The sequence below is a fragment of the Eschrichtius robustus genome, chromosome 17, assembly GCF_028021215.1.
Source record: "Eschrichtius robustus isolate mEscRob2 chromosome 17, mEscRob2.pri, whole genome shotgun sequence".
Classification (NCBI taxonomy): Eukaryota; Metazoa; Chordata; class Mammalia; order Artiodactyla; family Eschrichtiidae; genus Eschrichtius; species Eschrichtius robustus.
Window position 1 is genome coordinate 29,500,354 of NC_090840.1, and position 22,176 is coordinate 29,522,529.

Here is a 22,176-nt window from a genome sequence, read left to right on the forward strand (position 1 = left end):
AACACAGTGCCTGACACCCTCAAACCACTCAATACACAGGACCTATTGTTGTTGTTGTGTTTATTCTTTGGGGAGTTATTTCCCGGACCTTTGTCATTGATTCAATATAAATTCAGACTTCTTCAATGAATTGTTAGGTATCTTTTCTTAGAATTGCATGGCAATGAAGGAGATAAATAAAAGTATTTAGAAAGTCAATAAGAATAAAACTTATTCCTGCTACTACGGTAAACACAAAAGTTTTCCCAATGATATTTCTCCCAGGAAACACTGTCCCTTATTCACTTGTCTGTTAGAGACTCTGGCTGAGAAGAACAGTTGATAAAGCTATCTTTCATTAAGAAAAACTGTTCTATTTTTATCATTCCTGTATTCCTGGATTTACCTCTGGGAACTATTTTAGACACTTTAAAACTAAATACTTGACAAGCCAGCCCTAAGCAAATGTACCATGCTTATTTATGTAACCTAATAATGTGACATTGGTGACTATGTATTTCAGACAGGAAACATGGTTAATGAATGATTATAGTAGCTTAACTTTACTGAAATAATTGCCTTGCATTAAAGCGGTTCCTGAATCATTAGGTCTCAAGGATATTTATTTGATCATGTTTTCTTGTAGTATTCAAGACTACCTGTGACTTTGTCCCCAGTTAAGAAAATGAACTACATATTTATGAAAATATTCAATCATCCAAGTTTATGGTAAGTCTGATATATATCTTAACAATAAGCAAACTTTAAAAGACATTATCTTTCAATAGTATGATTTATCATCATCATCATTAAAGGAAAGAGAAAATAATTAGAAATGGCCAGAACTTTTATCATGATTAATATCCAGAATTAATACAAGTTCCAACTTCAAATTAATTCTGTGAAAATCTATGGGATGTTGTAAGAGTACATAAATGCTTTTCTCTACTCTGCTCTTTTTCTCCTTTATCTCTACATCCTTCCTCCTCTTGTTTTCTCTCTTTTAATTTATTCATTCATCTTCGTCCCCCACGTTGCTTCTTCTCTCCACCATTCCTTATGGAAAAGTCGAAGAAAAGCCATAGTTTATACATGAATATCTCCATGTGGCCTAATAAGAAACATATTTGGTGTTTGTCCCCAGTCTGGCACAGATTTCCTAAAACGCTTGAAATTTCCTGAGTGATAGAGGTACATTTTGTTATTCATAACAAGCCCCTTTCAATCACACCTGAGTTTATAATAAGATGACTTACAGTGGGGCCCCTAGATAATTTCAGGATGGGACTGGTCACTACCAAGAGATGAGAGGGTTGGAATTTTTAGCCCCATCCATCTGCCTCCTGGGAAGGAAGGGTTTGCTGGAGATCGAGTTCTACTAAAACTCTTGAACAAGATTCAGGGAACTTCCAGGTTGGTGCACAGACGGAGGCTGTGAGAGGGTGGTGCGCCTGGAGAGGGCATGGAAGCTCTGTGCCCTGCCCCCACCTTGCCCTATACGTCTCTTCCATTTGGCTGTTCCTGAATTATATCCCTTTTAATAAATTGGTAAACGTAAGTGAAGTGTTTTCCTGAGTTCTGTGAGCCATTCTAGCAAATTACCAAACCTGAGGAGGGAGTTCTGAGAACCTACAGTCAATCAGAAGTCTGAGTGGCTCCGAACTAGCAACTGGTATCTAAAGGGGGAGCAGCCTTGTGGGACTGAGCCCTTAATCTGCATAATCTGATGCTAACTCCAGGTAGACAGTGTCAGACCTGAATTGAATTGTTGGACACCCAGCTGGTGTTGGAGAATTGAAGAATTGTTTGGTGTTAGAAAACACCACTCTACAAATACTTCAAAATTAATGGCTGATTAGATAACTGCCTGTGATAATAAGGTCATTGGTTATTAATAAAGTATTCAAGGGTCATTTATTATATTTGCACTTTGTATTCAAGGGCTGACTTTTGCTCACTTTTTAAATGACTTAAAAGTAGAATAGGTGGGAATTTCTGATGTAACCTTCTTTCTTAAAGGCCACTGAATTTGTAAATGCCAAGCAATATGAAGATATTTTATGCAAAGTTTATTAGAATAGGTCATGTTTAATACATATGCAGTATCTAATTATTATTGCACTAGCTAAGAGAATCTTCTCAAATTACATGACCCATTGCTTAATTTGGGAGCAGCACCAGGTAGCCAAACATATGCCTTAGGTAAAAATCAATGAATTATGAGGTCAGGGTGCTCCCTTTTAAAAAAAAAACAACACATACATATTAAAATAAAATTTGTAAAACACTTCTATTGGGATGAGATTTGCACTGTGGACAATTTCTTTACATTCCCAAACTATTTACAAAGGATTCTTTTATAAAATAATGTGAAATATGTTTTCAATGGTTGAAATAACTCAAATGCCTTTAAAAACTAGCCAAATAACAGGCTAGATCTAGGCTAATGAGTAGTTGTGAAGACTATGAAATAGTACATTTCAAACTAAAATCATTCACAGTCAATCTATTTAAAAATGATGAGTAGCCAAATAAATGCAAGTTTAACAATATTATAAACGATAAAGTTCTATTTACAAAAACAACAAAAGAGATGAAATCATTAAGAACAAACAATAAGAAAATGGTAAAGATGTATGAAGATTTCAATTATAAACCCCCAATCTACAAAAATAAGAACACAAACAAACCTTAATCTCTTGGCAGTGGGTTTGTTTTTCATGGTATATGTATAGCATTCCTGAAACTATTTTGAGCATGTTGTTAGATTGAACAACTGAGAAGAAGGGAGATACAAAGGAGATCATTGTGGAGTTGGGATGAAATTGGAGGTACCAGTATAAACTCATCATTTCTAAAATAAATAGTAGCTTGTCTCTAAAGATGGCTACTATCAACGTCTTCCCTACCTGTACATGAACACCAGACTGCCATAGAGAGGTGGTATCTATTTCTCCACCTGCTTCAATCTGGGGTTGTCTGTGTCTACTTACACCAATAGAATATGCAGGAAAGGACACTGTACCAGTTCCAGGCTTTGCTTGTAAAAGGATTGCAGTTTCAGCTTCCTCCTCTCTCCCTTGTCACGCCTCTTCTCAGAACCCAGCCATTGTGCTATGGAAGCCCACGCCTCGTGCGGAGGCCACTTAGAGATGCTCCAGCTGACACCCTCAGCTGAACTTCTAGCTGACAGCCAGCACCAGCTGCCAGCCCTGTGAGTGAGCCGTCTTGGATGTCATTCCAGTAGAGCCCTTAGACAACTCCAGTCCCAGACACCATTTAACTACAACTGTGTGAGAAAGCCCAAACAAGAACTGCCTAGCTGAGGCCAGCCAACACAAAAATTGTGAGAGATAATAATAAATTTTTGCTTCAAGTCATTACATTTTGGGGTCACTTGTTATATAGCAACAGAGCCAAAAACTGCTGAAAGCCCATGGAAGTAATATGTCTCAGAAGCAATGATCTCAGTGCCAGGTCGGTGTCCAGATTTTTCTAAACATCATTCTCCACCAAAAGAAACCAGTCTTTGTTTGTTTATTTTAGAAATGGCTGATTCTGGGGCTGAGGCAGGGAAAGTACAAGATGAATACAGAACATATTGTGCCAGAAAATAAAGAAGTGCTAATTAATTAATTGACTAATAAGTCAAAGGACATAAGTAGACAGTTTGAAGGAGACAGATCTGGGAAAATTTCAGAATCAAAACAAATGAAGACAGTAATGGATGGAAACAAAACTGAATAAAAAATAATCCATGGGTTCACACTGATAAGAAAGAGAGAGGGAAGAGGAGGAAAGGAGGAAAGAAGAGAAAGAAAAAGAGGAAAAGAAAGTCAGCTTCTTCCTTACAGTACACTGCTGACTAGTATAGAAAAGGAATGATGGAATTAGAAAATCATGACTTTACAACTATCATAAGAAAAAATGATTTTAGGCAAGAATCATTAATGGATGCTAAATTAAGGTGGGGAAGGGAGTTGGATAAGGAACAGGATGCTTACATAGTCTCAAAGCATCTCCCACAAATTACTTAATTACAAAAGGAAAAAAGTGTAACAATACAGTGGAGAAAATAGAGAGAATCTTGACCAGGTGATTAAAATTAATATCATCTGGGTGTGGATGTGCATCTTGCGCTACCAGATATGGTTCCCTGAGAAAGACACAACATCTGTTATGTTATAGTCCAGCCAAAAATGCATAACCTAAATCCAGTCATGAGAAAACTGGAAAAACCCAAACTGAGCAACATTCTATAAATTAACTGACCTGAATTCTTCAAATATGTTGTTGATGTCATAAAAAACAAATAAGCAAACCCAAGAAAATGCTGAAGAACCATTCCGGATTGAGGAAACTAAACAGACAAGACAACTAAATACAAAATGTGATCTTAGACCAGATTCCATATTGGGGGGAATTGCTTTAGAGAACATCACAGGAACAAGTGGATAAAGTGGAATATGGAAAGTAGATAAAAGAAATATATCAATGTTAAATTTGTTAAATTTGATAATTGTACTGAAGTTATGGAAGTTATCATTTTACCCAAGTTATCATTGCTCTTAGGAAATACACATTGAAGTGTTAAGGTGTAAAAGGAAAGATATATGCAATCTACTCTTAAATAGTTTTCTTAAACTGTCTGGGAAAAAAACACACACACACACACAAAAAACTGTGGGGTGTATGTGTCTGTGTGGAGAGAGAGAGAGAGACAAAGAGAGAAAGAGAATGATAAAGCAAATGAGGTGGTGAGTTTAGGTAAAGCATATATAGATGTCCTTGGTTCACATTTTCAAAATTAAACATTTTCCAAAGTTTAAAAATTATAAAACAAAGTCTGTGGGGGAAAACAAAGGCAAAACAATCTATAAGTCAAATTCTACGCATGAGCTGCCAGTTTGTGGCCTCTGATTTAAAATATCATTGACTTACCTGAAATAGTTAAGGAAATAGTTAAAACAAACAAACAAACAAAAACCCACCTAATTGCAGTGAAACTGAAATCAATGAAAAGAAAAGGCTTTTAAGCCTTCCAGCTCAAGGCTGATTCTTCGCAATGCCTGGGTGTGATTTCTTCACAAAAGTTACATTTAAAAAGGATGGAGGGGGCAAATTTCAAAAAAGCCAATATTGTGAGAATTTTAGCTGAGTCAAAGACTTGAGGATTGTCAAGGGCCCCGAGAGTCAGATTATCTATCTGCCTGTCCAGCTCCTTCCTCTTATCAAAGAACAAAAGCAATGCTCTAGCTGGCGGTTTGGAGACTAAGGAGTTATACCATGTGACTGTTTTCCAGATAACAAGCGTTCACTTTAAATGCTCTCTTAAAAATAAAGATTAAAAAAAAAAAATACTTCTTGTCATTAGGGTCCACTTTTACATATCTTCTGTTCATCATGCTTCAGTTAACGTTATTTGGGTTTTATCCGTCGGTGCCATGAACACAGGATTTATGTTCAATTTGCTGATAGAATACTGTTAAAAGGCAAGAATGTCCTTAGTTAAAGAAAAAACATGTGGGCTTCAAGAGAGAAATGCAGATGGATTATACAGACCCGTTGGTGGCTTATCTTCCACCAACACTCTATGTAAATCTTGGCAAATTATTTCTAGTCACTGGACTCTAGTTCATCTGTAGAAAGACTGAATCAAATTATATCACCTCCAAGATCTTCCCAGATCTAATAATCTCTGTCATCTAATTCTGAAGTTAATCTGCTACATCCTCTGCTTGAGATTGGAGAAGATGTAGTCATTCATACCAGTCATCCACATGTTTTTAACTGTGCTCTCCAGGAAAAGGTTAATTACAGATGTATATTAATCCACATAAGATATCCATTTACTGTTCCACTAAGAGATAAATAGAAAAAAATGCATTAAAAATAGACATTTAAAAAGAAAGAGACAAAAAGCAAATTTTAAATAGGACCCTAGTACTCCTTGCCCACTCTATTTTGGAGACACTGTTTTGTAGAAAAATCTGAATTCCTTCATGTGTCCTTGGAGGACAGTCAGAGTTCACCCTCCTCAGTCTGCTTCCCACTTCTCTCCTGTCCTCTACACTCCTGCCACCTGGGATTACTCACTGTTCTCTGGACCAGTCACATTTTGTCACGTTCCTGTCTTGACTCCTGCTTTCTCCTGTTTTTCTGGTCAGGGGGAAAACAAACATCACACACATGCTACCTAGTCTTTAAGACTTTGACCCAAAGTCACCTCTTTGTGACGCCTTCCTCCTCCCATCAGTTTTCTTTTTCCTTCTCTCTGAGATCACAGTGCAATATAGTTCACCAAAGTAATTTATGTAAATTATTATGTATATAAATTACATGAGTCTGTGAACTCTTCCACAAAATGTTGGTCTCTGAAGACCAAAATTGTCTTATTTTTATCTTTGCCTAATTTCCAGCACCTAGTACATGGAAAGAGCTCAATAAAAGTTCATTTAATTTAGTGTCTATGGACTTCCCTGGTGGCACAGTGGTTAAGAATCCACCTGTCAATGCAGGGGACACGGGTTCGAGCCAACATGCCGCCGCCCACAACTACTCAAACCCGCATGCCTACAGCCCATGCTCCACAGCAAGAGAAGCCACCGCAATGAGAAGCCCGCACACTGTAGAGTAGATCCCGCTCGCGGCAACTAGAGAAAGCCCACGCGCAGCAATGAAGACACAACGCAGCCAAAAATAAATAAATAAATTTATTTTAAAAATAATAGTAATAATTTAGTGTCTTAAGGGAAGTTTTACCCTAGTCGAACTCTTCGTTTTAAAATAAATTTATTTTAAATAATAATAATTTAGTGTCTTAAGGGAAGTTTTACCCTCGCCAAACTCTTCGTTTTAAAAGACCCTGTTCTCTAGTAAAGCTGTTAAGGCACTGATCCACTGCAATGAAGATTAAAAGTCTAGTCCACAGGCACCTTATGTGGATCAAAGACTATTTGTTACTGAATATAACAATTGTGATGAAACTGTAATTCTTGATTTCTTCTTTCAGTAATATCTTCCAAAATGTTGTCCAAGGAATGTTATTTCTGTGAGATTGAGTCTTTAGCAACTATGGAGACAGACAGCAGACCTGAGTGGCAGGAGAAAGCATCGTTACTGAAGAAAACACTTGAAAATTTGGAATAAATTAGAAGGGGAAGAAACAAAAAAGTGCCATGCGATTGGGATTGACATGTATACACTGATGTGTATAAAACTGATGACTGATTTAAAAAAAAAAAAAAGTGCCATGTTCACTGGGGGTTGAAATGGTGGTATTCTTTGTGGGGAAAAGTAAAGATTAATCTGCAGCATGCATCATTCCTTGGCTGAAATATAAAAAAAAAAAAAAGCCTTAAAAAATAAAATAAATAGCAATTTAGTAAATAAATAGCAATTTAGTAAAGCATTAGTTAAATATGCCTGCTTCATTTAACATTTAACTGGATCAGGCTAATAATAACACATTTCAGGAATAAACTATGACCATTAATCTATTTTTTCCCCAACCATTTTTAGCTTTTCTGATTCATGGTGAGTGTGGCCGAGTGTCTTGTGGCAGCAACTGTGAGGGGACCAGATTAACCCAGAAAGGGGGTGGTGAGTCAGGATCACAGAGTTCCTGGTTCACACAAACGACTGTACTGCCTTGAGCATGTAAGAACCAAAGAAATCCCACAGCCTGGGGTTTAATGAATGATATTACAGCAAAACTCATGCAAAAAAAGAGGTGTTGCCTTTGTGGTTACAACTTTCTGTATGTAAAAATAAGCATGGGTCACTCCAGGGACTAATATAGTGTTTGTTGTTTAACTGGGTGCTAAGCTAATGGTAAAACTAAGACTGATTACTTTTAGAGCAATGGTAGGTCCTAGATCAAGGGTTTTTAACCATTTGTTTGCCCAGGACTCCTTTGAGAAGCTAAAGAGAAGACATGAAAACTTTACGAAGATGTGTCATGCTCTTGGGAAAAATCTATGCCTGGGATGCCAGACTAAAAGGTCCTAGAGCTTCCTTTCTCTCCTATGGTTTCATGATTTTCATGGGAAATTCATTATTTGTGTGTTGTGCTTTTTCAAAATCACTCTTGGGACATTGAAAAACTTCTTAGAACTCAGAACATTCACGTAAGGACTCCACAAGCATTTTGACAGAAATATTAAAGCCCAAGTATCAATTCAAACTTCCTAGGAGTTTTAGCAAAGCTCTTTTTTTTTTCACATAAACAAAACATCTTGAATTACATAGTTCATAAGTTCTAAGATACCCATTTTCCTAATAAAATGAAGAATGCATAAATAAGGTTTTAATATATACTAGAATTAGGTTGACTCTCTCCATGTTAAACCTGGGCCCTCCTAAGACAACACTCAGTAAAAACAAATCACAGAGATTCCTAGTTATATGGCTAATATCAAAAGCTCATGTGATTGTTCTAATGTATTTGAATCAATATATTATTTGCTTTATTAAACCTAGATCAGCAAAAAGATTTATATGAACAATACTGTATTATATGAAACTCTTCTTTACAACAATACATTCATTTATTACTACTATATCCTGAAAAAGAAAAGAAAACTCAGGCCACAAAATTCAGCAAAAGGATTAGCAGCTCTAAGAATTCAGCTGACGGGAATGGTAATAAAAAAGGAATGATTTTTAAAATTTAGCACAGGAAACTCTACTCAGTATTCTGTAATAACCTATATGGGAAAAGAATCTGAAAAAGAATGAATATATGCATATGTATAACTGAATCACTTTGCTGTACACCTGAAACTAACACAACATTGTAAATCAACTATACTCTAATATAAAATAAAAATTAAATTTAAATAAATAAATAAATACATAAAATTTTGGTCTTTGACCTCAAACTAGAATGGCAGATCTACAAAAATCTCAACCTTATATATGATTCTGATTAATCCTATTTTCCAAAGTAGACACATTAAATTATTAAATTTAAAGGTATCTATTACATTTTTCAAAAATTCAATTGAGCATGTCCTTATAAAGCAAAGGGAACATTTCAACCTGATTTCAACAAGACTGATTTAGAAAGCAACTCTAAGAACAGGGAAAAAAAAAAAAGGATTCTAAGATATATAACTGACTTCCCCTAAAACCTAAAATATGGAGAAACTTGAATACCTCATCCAATTTTTCTGTGGCCATGTTTCCCTTGTGAGGCACTGAAGGCTTTATAAACACAAGGTTGGTGTGTAGTCGGCCAAGATCTCAAAGGGCAGGCTATTTCTTACTCTGTTTGTGTTGGGACTTTGATCTTATCTCTTCTGCTTATCCCAAACCAAGCTCCTATTGCCCCAACAGTTAGTCCAGTTTGGGAGCTAAGGGGAGCAACAGCACCATTAGGGCTGGAGAGACCATGACTGGAGGGGTGGGAAGTGGGAACCAGGGAGGAGAGAATGCAGAAAGCTGGCTGAGCAGCGGCCGAGGTGGTGAAACCACAGACATCCTGTCCCAGAGAACTTCGGGGACTATCACATGAAGTCAGGGTCCATTGAGAAACTATATATTTATTTGGCCACTATTTTCACCCAGTGAGGTAAAAATTAAACTGCAATAAATGGTAGCTGATTAATAAAGCTATTTTATTAAATGCCTCCTTAATTATTCAAACTGCCCAGAATTAGATATATAGACTTAAAATGGACATGCAGGTTTAGAAACTTAACTCTATCAGATGGAAACAAGAAGCTATATGCTGCCAACTATAATTCACAGGGGAAAACTAGTTGATCCCAAGGCAAACCTAGCTACACTACTGGTTGGAATCTAAGAAGTAAACCGATGGTGCTTGTTTGGTCATGGCCTAATATTTCATAATTACGCAGTAAACCCTATGATATACCCTTATGATATTCTTAACTCTCTCTTCCTCAATCTCCATATCCACTTAGTCACCAAGATTTACCCAGCTGAAGTGATTCTTGAATAAAGTGCCTCTTCCACCATCCTGTATCACTACTTTAATTCACTCTTCCGGGTAGTCTGTACACAAGGCTACCAAGGTTATCATTCCAAGCAAGTGGCGAATATGCTCTCTTTTGCACACAGGATAAAGCCCAACACCTTGGCATGGTCTCTGGGACACTTTGCAGTCTGGCATCATTCTACCATCATCTAGTCTCACTCTCACCAAGCCCTCTCTGTAATCTATGCACATGAGATTCTTTACTATTCCTCCAACATCCCTCTCAGACATCCAGCCTTTTACATAGACTAGTCCCTCTCCCCAGAAAGACATTTCTTCGGTCTTCCAGTTCAAATGTCCTCTTCTCTGTAAAATTCTCTTTAATCCACCCACTCACTCCCCCAGGGAATGTAAGTGGCTCCCTTGTTCCTGAAGCATTTTGCTCATATCCTTATTAGGATACTTAATCTATTTTCATGCCATAATAGAGCATAAAGATCAACTTCAGAGTTGACTCTGTCACAAATTGCTGTGTGACCTCATTGAAACAACTGTACCTCCCTGAACTTAATTTCTTCATCTGTAAATGGGAATAAATATAGCTACCAAACAGAGCTGTTATAACAATTCAATATTGCATTAAAGCATCGACACTGCTCCTGACCATAGTAAAAATTCAACAAATAGAGCTAAAATAATATTATTAATAATAATTATTACTGTGTTAATTATACATGTAAACATCTATATAAGGTTTATTAAAATTACACCAGGATAAGAACTGTGTCTATTTATACAATCTTAATCACGCATACACATAAATTTACTTTTTTGGTTTATATCCTAGATATCTGAATGATTTTCTCTTTTCTGTTGTAACCCCAGATGTAAAATTTCTTCCTAAGTCCTTGTCTCTGGAAAACATGCCAAATCTGAAATGGATGTACCAAAGTCCAGCTAAACTACGATAAGACACAGGCTCTGATGGGAAATATAGTTTTCGGTAAATGTAGTTGTTCAGTGGTGAGCTAGAAATATTTATTCTAAATATTTATAGGTCCTTTCTTTTAAATAAAAACCTAAATTATTTTTGGTGAAGGAGATAGCAATGGGTTGGGTAAGTGAATATGCACATATACAGAATATATATTATCATGGAATAACTAAAATGTTTAAATTATGTTTGTATTGCTCATTCCCAATATTTCTAAATGTCTTAAATCTTCCCCAATGCCCCCAAAGAGATTAAATTAATACAGCTATATTGAATACTTGGTTTGAACAGAATTTTAATCATAAACATCCCATTAGACCTTTATATTTTAGATCATATTCAGGCCACTCAAGAAATACACCCTTTCAGGAACTTTATTTCCAGCCTCCTAACACATCCCCCAAAGTGATTTGTGTATTATAAACTGAGGAGTTAAGGTTAAAATTGCACTGATGAAAGCAGAATACAACACATCTCTTGGCTTCCCATTTTTATTTCTGCTGTGATAGCATTTACTGACATGAACAAAACCCACTTCCTGCATCATCCAGAATTGTCCAGAATTCTTTTAATTATATATTTTAATTATATTTATATTATATTATATATTTAATTATATTTAAATTTTATATTTTATTTTATATTACATATATCTTTTCATTCTTCAGATATTTAAATATTATACATACATATGGCTTATCTTGGCTAATTAGGCAACACTCATCCAAATTCTAGAGCATGTAAGGCCATTACTCTCTGACCAGAGAGGTACAATAATAACATATACATTAGCTGCTAGGCATTGTTGAAAGCATTTTGCATGTATTCAAAGACTTTACACGCCAATGAAGGTCACAACTGCCCATATTCTTTTCTTCAATAATTTCTCATGCTGCCCAGTTCATTTAACGATTGTTGCCTGTAGCATTTTCCACTAGAAATATTTTTAGAAACTAGTAGTGTCTAACAGTTACCTGTCTTAGAACATAGGGTTTAACAAGAAACAAGCCAGGAGACACTGATAAACATTTTTGGAAATGAGGATGCCTGGTTGTCTATCTCGAGATGTGGACATGGAAGGTACACTAAGATCTCCATTCACTGGAGCCCTCAGAACCTTGGTCGCTGCTCTACAGTGAGGGAGAACTGAGCCATCATTTTCCCTTCACCATTTACTACCTGTGTAACTTTATTATGTCTCTTCACGTGGGCTCAGTTTTCTCAGGTGTAAAAGTGTATCCTAAGGACAGAGTATTAGTCTCTGATATTTTAAAATCACCAATGGTTCTAAAATCTAGAATTTGTTTTATTTCTGTGAACACCAGAAAATACATACTAGAGTTATATTCAGAAAAGCAAATTTTGGGATATGTCCTAAGTCTAGCACATATATAATCTAATAGGTGTCTCTGTTTCTGCCTCTAGAGTAATCAACTCTACCTTTCTTTATGCTATTCTCTTGTTCCTGAAATATCACATCTTCCCAATGAAGTTCTACCTACCAGTCCTCATGTGCCACTCATGAGCAGTTATCATCTCTGTTGCCAACTAGTTTTTTGATTACAGTTTATCCTCTCTGTTATGTCAAATATGCAGTGTGTTGTTAATTCTGAGATGCACACTTTTTTCATACTTAACATCTCTCAAAGCAGAATACAGCTTAATCAATGACATATTGCGAATATACTTGACTATTCTTTTATCTTTTTAATGTCACAAAAGTAATTGTGTATATCATAATCTACGGTATCTTATATTCAATGAAAATATCTTGCTGGTATTTGAAATGTCATATCCTCTCTGTATATTTTATTTCCCAAACTTGTATATAAGATTATATTTTTATATTATTGTTCCTCTAATCACTAGAATATTATTAATGTTGTAGGAATTCAAACAAGAATTTGATTAACAACTATGGAAACACCATGATCCAAGGAACCAAAATATTCTAGATTTCTAAAGAAAGATTCAATAGTATTCAATTGTACATCAACATAATGTATTTATTGAGGTAGAGATATAGACCAATATATTTTAAAAGATTTTCAACAAGGATTAAGTTAAAAAAAATCCATCTTTTCTTTATCATTAAGACACAACTAAATGCTTTTCTTTTCCTTATCCTTTCTTAGACTTTCCCAGAATCTCAAGGATGGTAGGAATCTCTAACAGTGTTTTGACCATTCCATCTTTCTGTTCAGGACTTTACCTAGAATGCTAGGGGGATATAAGACAAACTTTAACACAGACGTGGAGAATGGACTTGAGGACACGGGGAGGGAGAAGGGTAAGCTGGGACGAAGTAAGAGAGTAACATTGACATATATACACTACAAAATGTAAAATAGATAACTAGTGGGAAGCAGCTGCATAGCACAGGGAGATCAGCTCAGTGCTTTGCAACCACCTAGAGGGGTGGGATAAGGAGGGTGGGAAGGAGAGGCAAGAGGGAGGGGATATGTGGATATACGTATGCATATAGCGGATTCACTTTGTTATACAGCAGGAACTAACACAACATTGTAAAGCAATTATAATACTCCAATAAAGATTAAAAAAAAAAAAAAGACAAACTTTAAAAACTAGTTTTCTTCTAGTTCACATTTTAATGTTTCTTCTCGTAGCAAGAATTCATTCCAAGGTGTCCTACACTGGACAGTAGAAGTAATGATGTCCATTCAGTTTATAAAACTGCTTCCACAGCTGTCTTGCAACCAAATAAAGTCCACAATTAACCCAAAATGCAGAGATAGCATTAAACATTCATATTCCAAAGGTCTGGGCAATAGTGGCTCACCTTTAAAAATCTCCACTTAAACGTATATCAAATAAATTGAGGAACCAGAAATTAATTTTCAAAACTATGCTGAGCTGCATTTCTCTTATGTTCACTCACTGCTGCCTCTAGCCTGACATAATATGGCACTGGCTTTACCTCTCTTCCTGGCCATAGAGAGATTCATTTTTTAAACAATTGTTAAACACTGGTTATGTGTAGGGACTCTGCCAGCTCAGTGAAGATGCAAAAATAAATTGCCTTCAAGGGACTTACAGTCTAATATAGATATACAGGATGTGGGACCCCACCCACCTCCCGAGAACTTCACCATTGATGGGGAACAATAACTCTGGAAGGTCTCCTCAATATAAGCATAAATATTTATATTGATGCTGTGCTGGAGTAGACATTGAAGAAATACTGCTTCAGCCCCCTTACCTTATCTAGCTGTCAGAGACCTAAAATAGTGTAGACATTTTTAAAGGAACCAGTGCCAGAAGAAATACAAGATATTTAAAAAATCAGTATCTATTTGGCATAAAGAACAAGTTTTTACAGTTCAGAAACAGATGAATTTTCTGAGCTCAGAAAAACCAGGCATCCAGGCATTGAGATTCCAAGAAAAAGAACTCACTTCAGAACTCTGAGAAACATGTGAGAAGAGTTGCAATCTGCTCTCGCCTTCGTCGTGTCAGAGGGACGCAGGAGGAGATGGTGTGTTATTTGACATGAAGCTTATGTGAGGGCACGCACATCACAGCCTCACCCTGGCTGGGCAAGATCTGACTGCTATCAGACTATGCAGACTGGTGGCAACACAGAGACCCCTTCTAGACAGCTGGGACCGACAACAGGGCAGTACAGAGTTTCTGAGGCCACACACTTGTGTGTGTGTGTAAATGTTTAACTAGGGTACAAACTAACATGAAAGGAAAGTACATCTTGGGAGTCATAAATCATTATATCATTTTAGAATGAGAGCTAACTGTTAAAATAATCTTATTTTGCTTTGGAATTCACGAACGTGGTAATCAAATCAAATGAATATTAAGGACAAGAATGTACAGAGTCAAATAAATTTATGGGAGAATTTGGAAAAATAGGTCCTGCAAAATTTGGATTGCAAAGATGTCCAATTAAATAATAAAATAACATTAAGAAAATGTTAGGTAAAAACAAGTAGGTAAAGATATTAGTCATTTAGAAACCATTTTTTAAATCCTAGAAATCCATTTAGAATTACTATGAAGTTAATTCTATTACATTTACCACACAAAATATACCACCTTGAGTCTTTATACTTGATAAAGAAAATGAACCAAACTGGGAGTTAACCACCTAAATTGCAATTTCACTTAAAAAATGTCTCTTTTAAAAATTTACTTTGATTTAAAAATTCATGTAACTACCAACACAGCTACACTAAATACAATCATATGGTTTCATAGATGCAAACATAGTTTAAACTTTGTCAAACTGTACATTTTAAACATGTACCCCTTATTGTATATCAGTTATATCTCAATAAATCTGTAAAAAGTATCCATGTAAGTATTTATGAAGTTATACTAATACGTGAGACAGCATAGCAGACATATGGTATTACTTAAGAGATAATGTTTCAGAGATTGGGATCAGTGCTTTAATCAAATCTTAAATTCCATTTATTCAGATATCCTTTCTTTCAGAAGTAGAATTTGTTGAAACAGCTATGAAGAAAGGACAATAATGTTAAATGATTAGCCAAATTAGGGACAATTATAATTAAAAAATAAATAATGAATGAATAAAAATAAATTTATAATATAAATATATGAATAATGAAAATAAAATTATAGCTGCAAAACTTCCTTGCTAAAATTGGGAGAAAATGCAAGGAAGAAATCAAAGACTACAGAAGATCATCTTCCTGCTAAAAAACAGATATAACAAAGAGCAAGCATAGTACTTTATTTAAACCTTACCATAATTAATCCTGGCCTCCAAATATATTGACTTTTTTATAGTTGTGGGAAGAAAAATTTCTCTTAAACTAGGGAAATTTAATTTGTTACGTTCAATAATTTCTGTTGAAAAGATTAGGTAAATTCTTAGACTGCCTCTCTGGTGAATTAATTTCTACAAGTTCTTTTATATAAACTCAGGAAGAACAGACCAGGAAATAGTATGTCTGACTTAAGTGTCATTCTAACAGGAAAAGACATTAGGTTAAAAAGAACAGTCTCTGCCAGTGCTCTCCACCCTTGTGAATTGTTAAATATCATAAACCAAACACCGGATAGCCTAGTATAACTAAGGGGGGATATACGTGTAAACAGTTAATAAGTTTGTTGTTTGAAGTTTTTGACTCAGTGGGAGATAAAAATAAAGCAGGAAAAAGAATGAGAGTACCAGGGTAAGAAAAAAAAAAAAAAAAAAAAACACACTTGTTTTGATTTTATATACAACATACACATAAAAAAATAAAAATAATATATAGCATGTGACTTTGATATTTTTTAAAAAGTACGAAAGTGTGTATTTTGTTCTAAACAATTTGCAAAGACCTTCAGGGCCACACCTTGTCAAACTCGGTGTGAAGGCACAGTGAGAGACCATGTCTGCTGAGGGTAGCTCAGTGCATGCTGAGTCACAGAGTTTATTGGCAATGCCAAGACTTAATGGTCTTCAGCAAGTGTCACATGCACTAGCATTTTGGCAGATTTATGGCTCTGGTTTTGTAAAGGGAGGGTCTTTCAGGAAGCAATAAATATAGATTAGCCCCTCCTTAAATAGTCATAGCCCAAGAGTATCTACATCACACAGTTTGAGCTTTTAATGGCAAATTCTTTTAGTCTATAAAAATGGTTGATAGTACAAAAATTAAGAAAATGATTATCACATTATTTAATCTTTGCATATGTAAAGATGAAAGAATAAGAGCTGACTACAGTTTTATGTGACTAAAACATTAACTTAGAAACATTATAGCTTTCTGTTCTCATGAAATGTGCTCCTCTCCTCCCCACCAAATAACACTTTTCCTGGAATAACATGTAATAGGCAAGGTAGACATGGAAATGGCACATATATAATAAATTTTTAAATGATTTTGGATAATGACTTTCTCTTAGGAGAAAGATACAGCAATTATATTCCTCAAAGAATTAGCTTTTAACTTGGCTTCATCTTGGTAACTATCAATAATAATAACAAAATAATCCATCTCTATACCACTTGGAGTGGTGGATTACCTCAGCTTTTGTTGCCTGTCTTCATACTCTTGGCAACTTGATTACATCACGGAGGAAATGTGAGATGAAATTTAAGTCAAGTAATTTTTCAACTGAAATGAAACTTGGTGGAAAAATAACACTATATTTAATGTGTCATGTATTATTATCAAAAGAATCGGTAAACTGGGGTGAAGTAAGCACTGTCTCTGGAGAACCCTACCCTACTTGTTCCAAATTCCCTCTTCTTGCCTAGTAATTGTGCAACCTTGGGAAATTTGCTTAGTTTTTCTGAGTACCCTTTTCTTTTATCTGTATAATATGGAGAATAATGTCTATTATAGAAGTTTTGCAAGAATTAATGTAGATAATATTTTTAAAGCACAATCCCTGGCACATAAGAGAAATACAATAAATGGAAGCTATTACCATCATTTTTATTATCTCAGTGTTCATTATGATGTTCCCCTTTATAGTTCTCACTGGTAATTGAAAGTTGCTTCATGAACAACTCTACATGGCATTAACAGTTAACTTTGCAGAAGCAACTTAGTTAGCAACTGCATAATAATGAGTAAAAGAATAAGGCTCTTTCCCAAGTTGTCCCAGAAGCAGAGCCAGAGAGCTGAGCATGGATGCCAGCGTAGAGAAAGAAAGACAACCAGAACTGTTGGTAGGAAAAGACTATTGTACTGAAAAATTACTATATATAAGAGGTAGAAAGAACAAAAAGGAACACTCTAAGGTCTGCCAACCTTCTCCCCCAACCACCGATCCCTAGGAAAGAATACCAGGGATGACTCATCTTAAAATAAGAAATCATTCAATGGAGAAGTCTAAGGTTTAAAGAGGAAAAAGCTTCAAAACACATACCGTCCATCCTCCCATCCTGCCCCCTGCTCCCAGACCCCAGGCAAACAGTAATTTACTTTCAGTCACTATAATTTACTTTGAATTTTCTATAAATGGAGTCATATAGTATGTACTCTTTTTGAGTACAGGGGAATGGGAGGCCTATCCAGAGTTTTTCCCCTAACTGCTGTAAGGTGCTTGAAACTCCATTCCAGTTCATTACCTCCTTACTGTGGTTCTTAACCTTGGTTATGCCACAAATCCCTCTGAGACCCTAATAAATTCTTTTTATTTTTTTTTTTTTTACAAAGCTACAGTAATCAAGACAATATGGTACTGGAACAAAAACAGAAACATAGATCAATGGAACAAGATAGAAAGCCCAGAGATAAACCCACGCACCTATGGTCAACTAATCTATGACAAAGGAGGCAAAGATATACAATGGAGAAAAGACAGTCTCCTCAATAACTGGTGCTGGGAAAACTGGACAGCTACATGTAAAAGAATGAAATTAGAATACTCCCTAACACCATACACAAAAATAAACTCAAAATGGATTAGAGACCTAAATGTAAGACCATACACTATAAAACTCTTAGAGGAAAGCATGGGAAGAACACTCTTTGACATAAATCACAGCAAGATCTTTTTTGATCTACCTTCTAGAGTAATGGAAATAAAAACAAATATAAACAAATGGGGCCTAATGAAACTTCAAAGCTTTTGCACTGCAAAGGAAACCATAAACAAGATGAAAAGACAACCTTCAGAATGGGAGAAAATATTTGCAAACGAATCAATGGACAAAGGATTAATCTCCAAAATATATAAACAGCTCATTCAGCTCAATGTTAAAGAAACAAACACCCCAATCCAAAAATGGGCAGACGACCTAAATAGACATTTCTCCAAAGACATACAGATGGCCAAGAAGCACATGAAAAGATGCTCAACATCACTAATTATTAGAGAAATACAAATCAAAACTACAATGAGGTATCACCTCACACCAGTTAGAATGGGCATCATCCGAAAATCTACAAACAACAAATGCTGGAGCGGGTGTGGAGAAAAGGGAACCCTCTTGCACTGTTGGTGGGAATGTAAATTGATACCACTATGGAGAACAATATGGAGGTTCCTTAAAAAACTAAAAATAGAATTACCATATGATCCAGCAATCCCACTACTCGACATATACCCAGAGAAAACCATAATTCAAAAAGACACATGCACCCCAATGTTCATTGCAACACTATTTACAATAGCCTGGTCATGGAAGCAACCTAAATGCCCATCGACAGACGAATGGATAAAGAAGTTGTGGTACATATATACAATGGAATATTACTCAGCCATAAAAAGGAACGAAATTGAGTCATTTGTTGAGACGTGGATGGATCTAGAGACTGTCATACAGAGTGAAGTAAGTCAGAAAGACAAAACCAAATATTGTATATTAACGCATGTATGTGGAACCTAGAAAAATGGTACAGATGAACCAGTTTGCAGGGCAGAAGTTGAGACACAGATGTAGAGAACAAACGTATGGACATCAAGGGGGGAAAACCGCGGTGGGGTGGGGATGGTGGTGTGCTGAATTGGGCGATTGGGATTGACATGTATACATTGATGTGTATAAAATTGATGAGTGATTAAAAAAAAAAAAAGAAAAGAGACCCTAATAAATTCTGTAAGCTAACATCCCAGAGAAAAAAAAATGCACATGTGTACATTCTCACAAAATGTTGCATAGGGTTTCAGGGCATTCAGAGGAAAGAATTTGCTTTATATTAAAGCTTCTGTAGCTATCAAATATAAGATCAGACTAAGAATCTCTGTTTATCACATCAAAACTGGAATGACAAGAGGAACTCAAGGCTGTGCAGAGTTGTGAATTCATATTTTGGATGTTGACCAGAAGGATTTATATCACTTAGTAAATATTTATCTATTTTCCTTTTTAGGGAGTACTAGACACAATGGCACCAATTTTCCTCTGTTCTCTAACAGAAAGGTTGCCTTTTTTTCTTCTCCTTCTCTTTCATTTCTGTACCTGGTTTTATGTGTGAGTTTTTTGAGAGGGAAGTATTCTTGTTTTGTTTAATATGAAAACCAGGTTTGAATTAATTTTAGACTTCTAAAATTCTTAGACTAAATTTTAAAATATTTATACTACTTTTCTCTCAGATTTTTTCTTACTCATTAAAAAAAGAAACAACAAAAAAAAAACTTCTGTCAGCAACTGAGAGGGTAATTTGATGCTTACGTCACTTTCAGTAGGTGAATTATCACATGCAGCCTATATAAATGATACCTCTTAAATGTTTTGCTTAGAAGATTGACTATTTAGCTGCAGCTTAGATCATTGACTCCAGTAATGCTCCTTACAACTATCCAGAAGTATAATTTAGAGATAATACATTAATGTGATATTAATGTATATATATATATATATATATATATATATATATATATATATATATATATATATATATATATATATATATATATATATTTATATGTGTGTGTATATAGATCTTTTTATATTATAATATATATAATGTAAGGGTGAGCTTACTCAACCATTTGCAGACGTAAATTATCTTGGAAAATGATGTGTGTATCTACATGGAAAATCACCCCTCAGATTAAAACACTATTTGCTATGTCTCAAAATATTTCATTTTATACCTAGATGATAACTTTCTCTCTTCCCTTCAGCAATAAATGCTGCAAAATTATTTGTCAAAGGAACAAGTATGAAAGAAAAGATATTGCTTTGAGGAGAAGATAGATAGATCCCCTAGCTAACTACAGCTTGTGGTGCAATTTCCTAAAGTTCAAATTCCTGAAAATTGAAATGAAAGACTCAACTCTTGAGAAAGCTTTAATGCCAGCTTTGATCTCAATTATAGGAAGTTATTAACAGAAAGCGCATGTTTACATTTATGATTCAAAAGGGGATATACTATGAAATGTTTAATAAAATGTTGATAAAAGAGTAATGGATGGCTTTGTACTATTAATTTGAAAGAATTATCTATCTTATTTTAAACAACTGAGAACATACACTCCACTAAGCATATGTAAAATCTTAGCCTCGATAGAGATAATTTTTTAAATGAATAATAAGAATTAAATAGAAATCATAGGCTTGTTCATTCAATGGACAATGGTGGGGTTCAGTTAGAAAAAGCACACAAAAAACTCAAATTCTAGTCAACTTTTAGTATATAAACAGTATACAGTTGTAGACATCTAAGAGTAATCTTTATCAGACTCAAATGTTCTAAATACCGTTTTCATATTCTTTGGCCTGTCAAAAGTTTTTTTAAACTTAGTGAAGAAATTATTTCATATTCTTTAGGCAAATATTTTTGAGGTAATGGAAAAACATCTCAGAAAAGTCCAGAGGAGCAAAAGGATTAAAAAGGGAAAGGGAGAGAGAGAGAGAGCAATATAAGGTACAATATGGAAAATATTGTCTCCTGTTCATACTGGAGAGTAGCCAACTTAAATCAGGGAGACAAAAAAAAAAAAAAAAAAAAAAAAAAAAAAAACAGCAAACCCATGAATAAGCCAATAGCTTCAGATACTAAGATATTTTCATTGCTGGGTTAAAATGTTATGAGAGTGTTCAGACTACAGCTGTCTTTCTTTTTCACCAGTGAATCTCTTTTTTTTTTCCTGAGGAAACATATGCCATGTCCAGACAATCTGAGAATGAATATTCTTCTTATTACTACTCCAGTCTCCTTTTCTTTCCTAGCTCCTTTGCTGTTCTTTGCATCCCACAAGGAAAAGGCAGGCTGAGTGGGAGGCAAGGGAAGCATATTCATTCCAACATGGACCCTGGAGTCATGGCCCTGTAGATCAGCTCCTCCGAGCACCAAAGGGGTGAGTCAGGTTCTCACTTTGCCATTCAGAGTACCTGAGACCTGAAGGAAAAGTGGCAGGTCACCTAGTCTGGCCTTTTCCCAATTCAGAGCTATTCGATTGCCACAGTCACATCTTTTTCATGTATGGGTATCAATTGGGCTGTTATTTAGTAAATACTTTTCTTTAAATGGCTCATTATTTATTTCAAATACTTTTTAAATGGTATTTTACTAACCAGTTTAATTTAGCAAAAATAGAAATTATACATAAACATATACACAATGAAATCAATATGGTATAATTTAATTCCTACTAAATACTGTTGCCTCCTAAAACTGCAGCCTGATCTCTGCCTTCTCCATTAACAAAGATTACTAAGATGATAAAGTCTTATCAGCTTGAAACTGAGACACATTTCCTTGACAAAATCAAAAGGAATGGAAGATAATTAAGAAAGAATTGTCTCACTTTATGATTCAAGATTATTTAATGCCCTGTCTAGAAATCATTAATAATCTTTCCATACAAA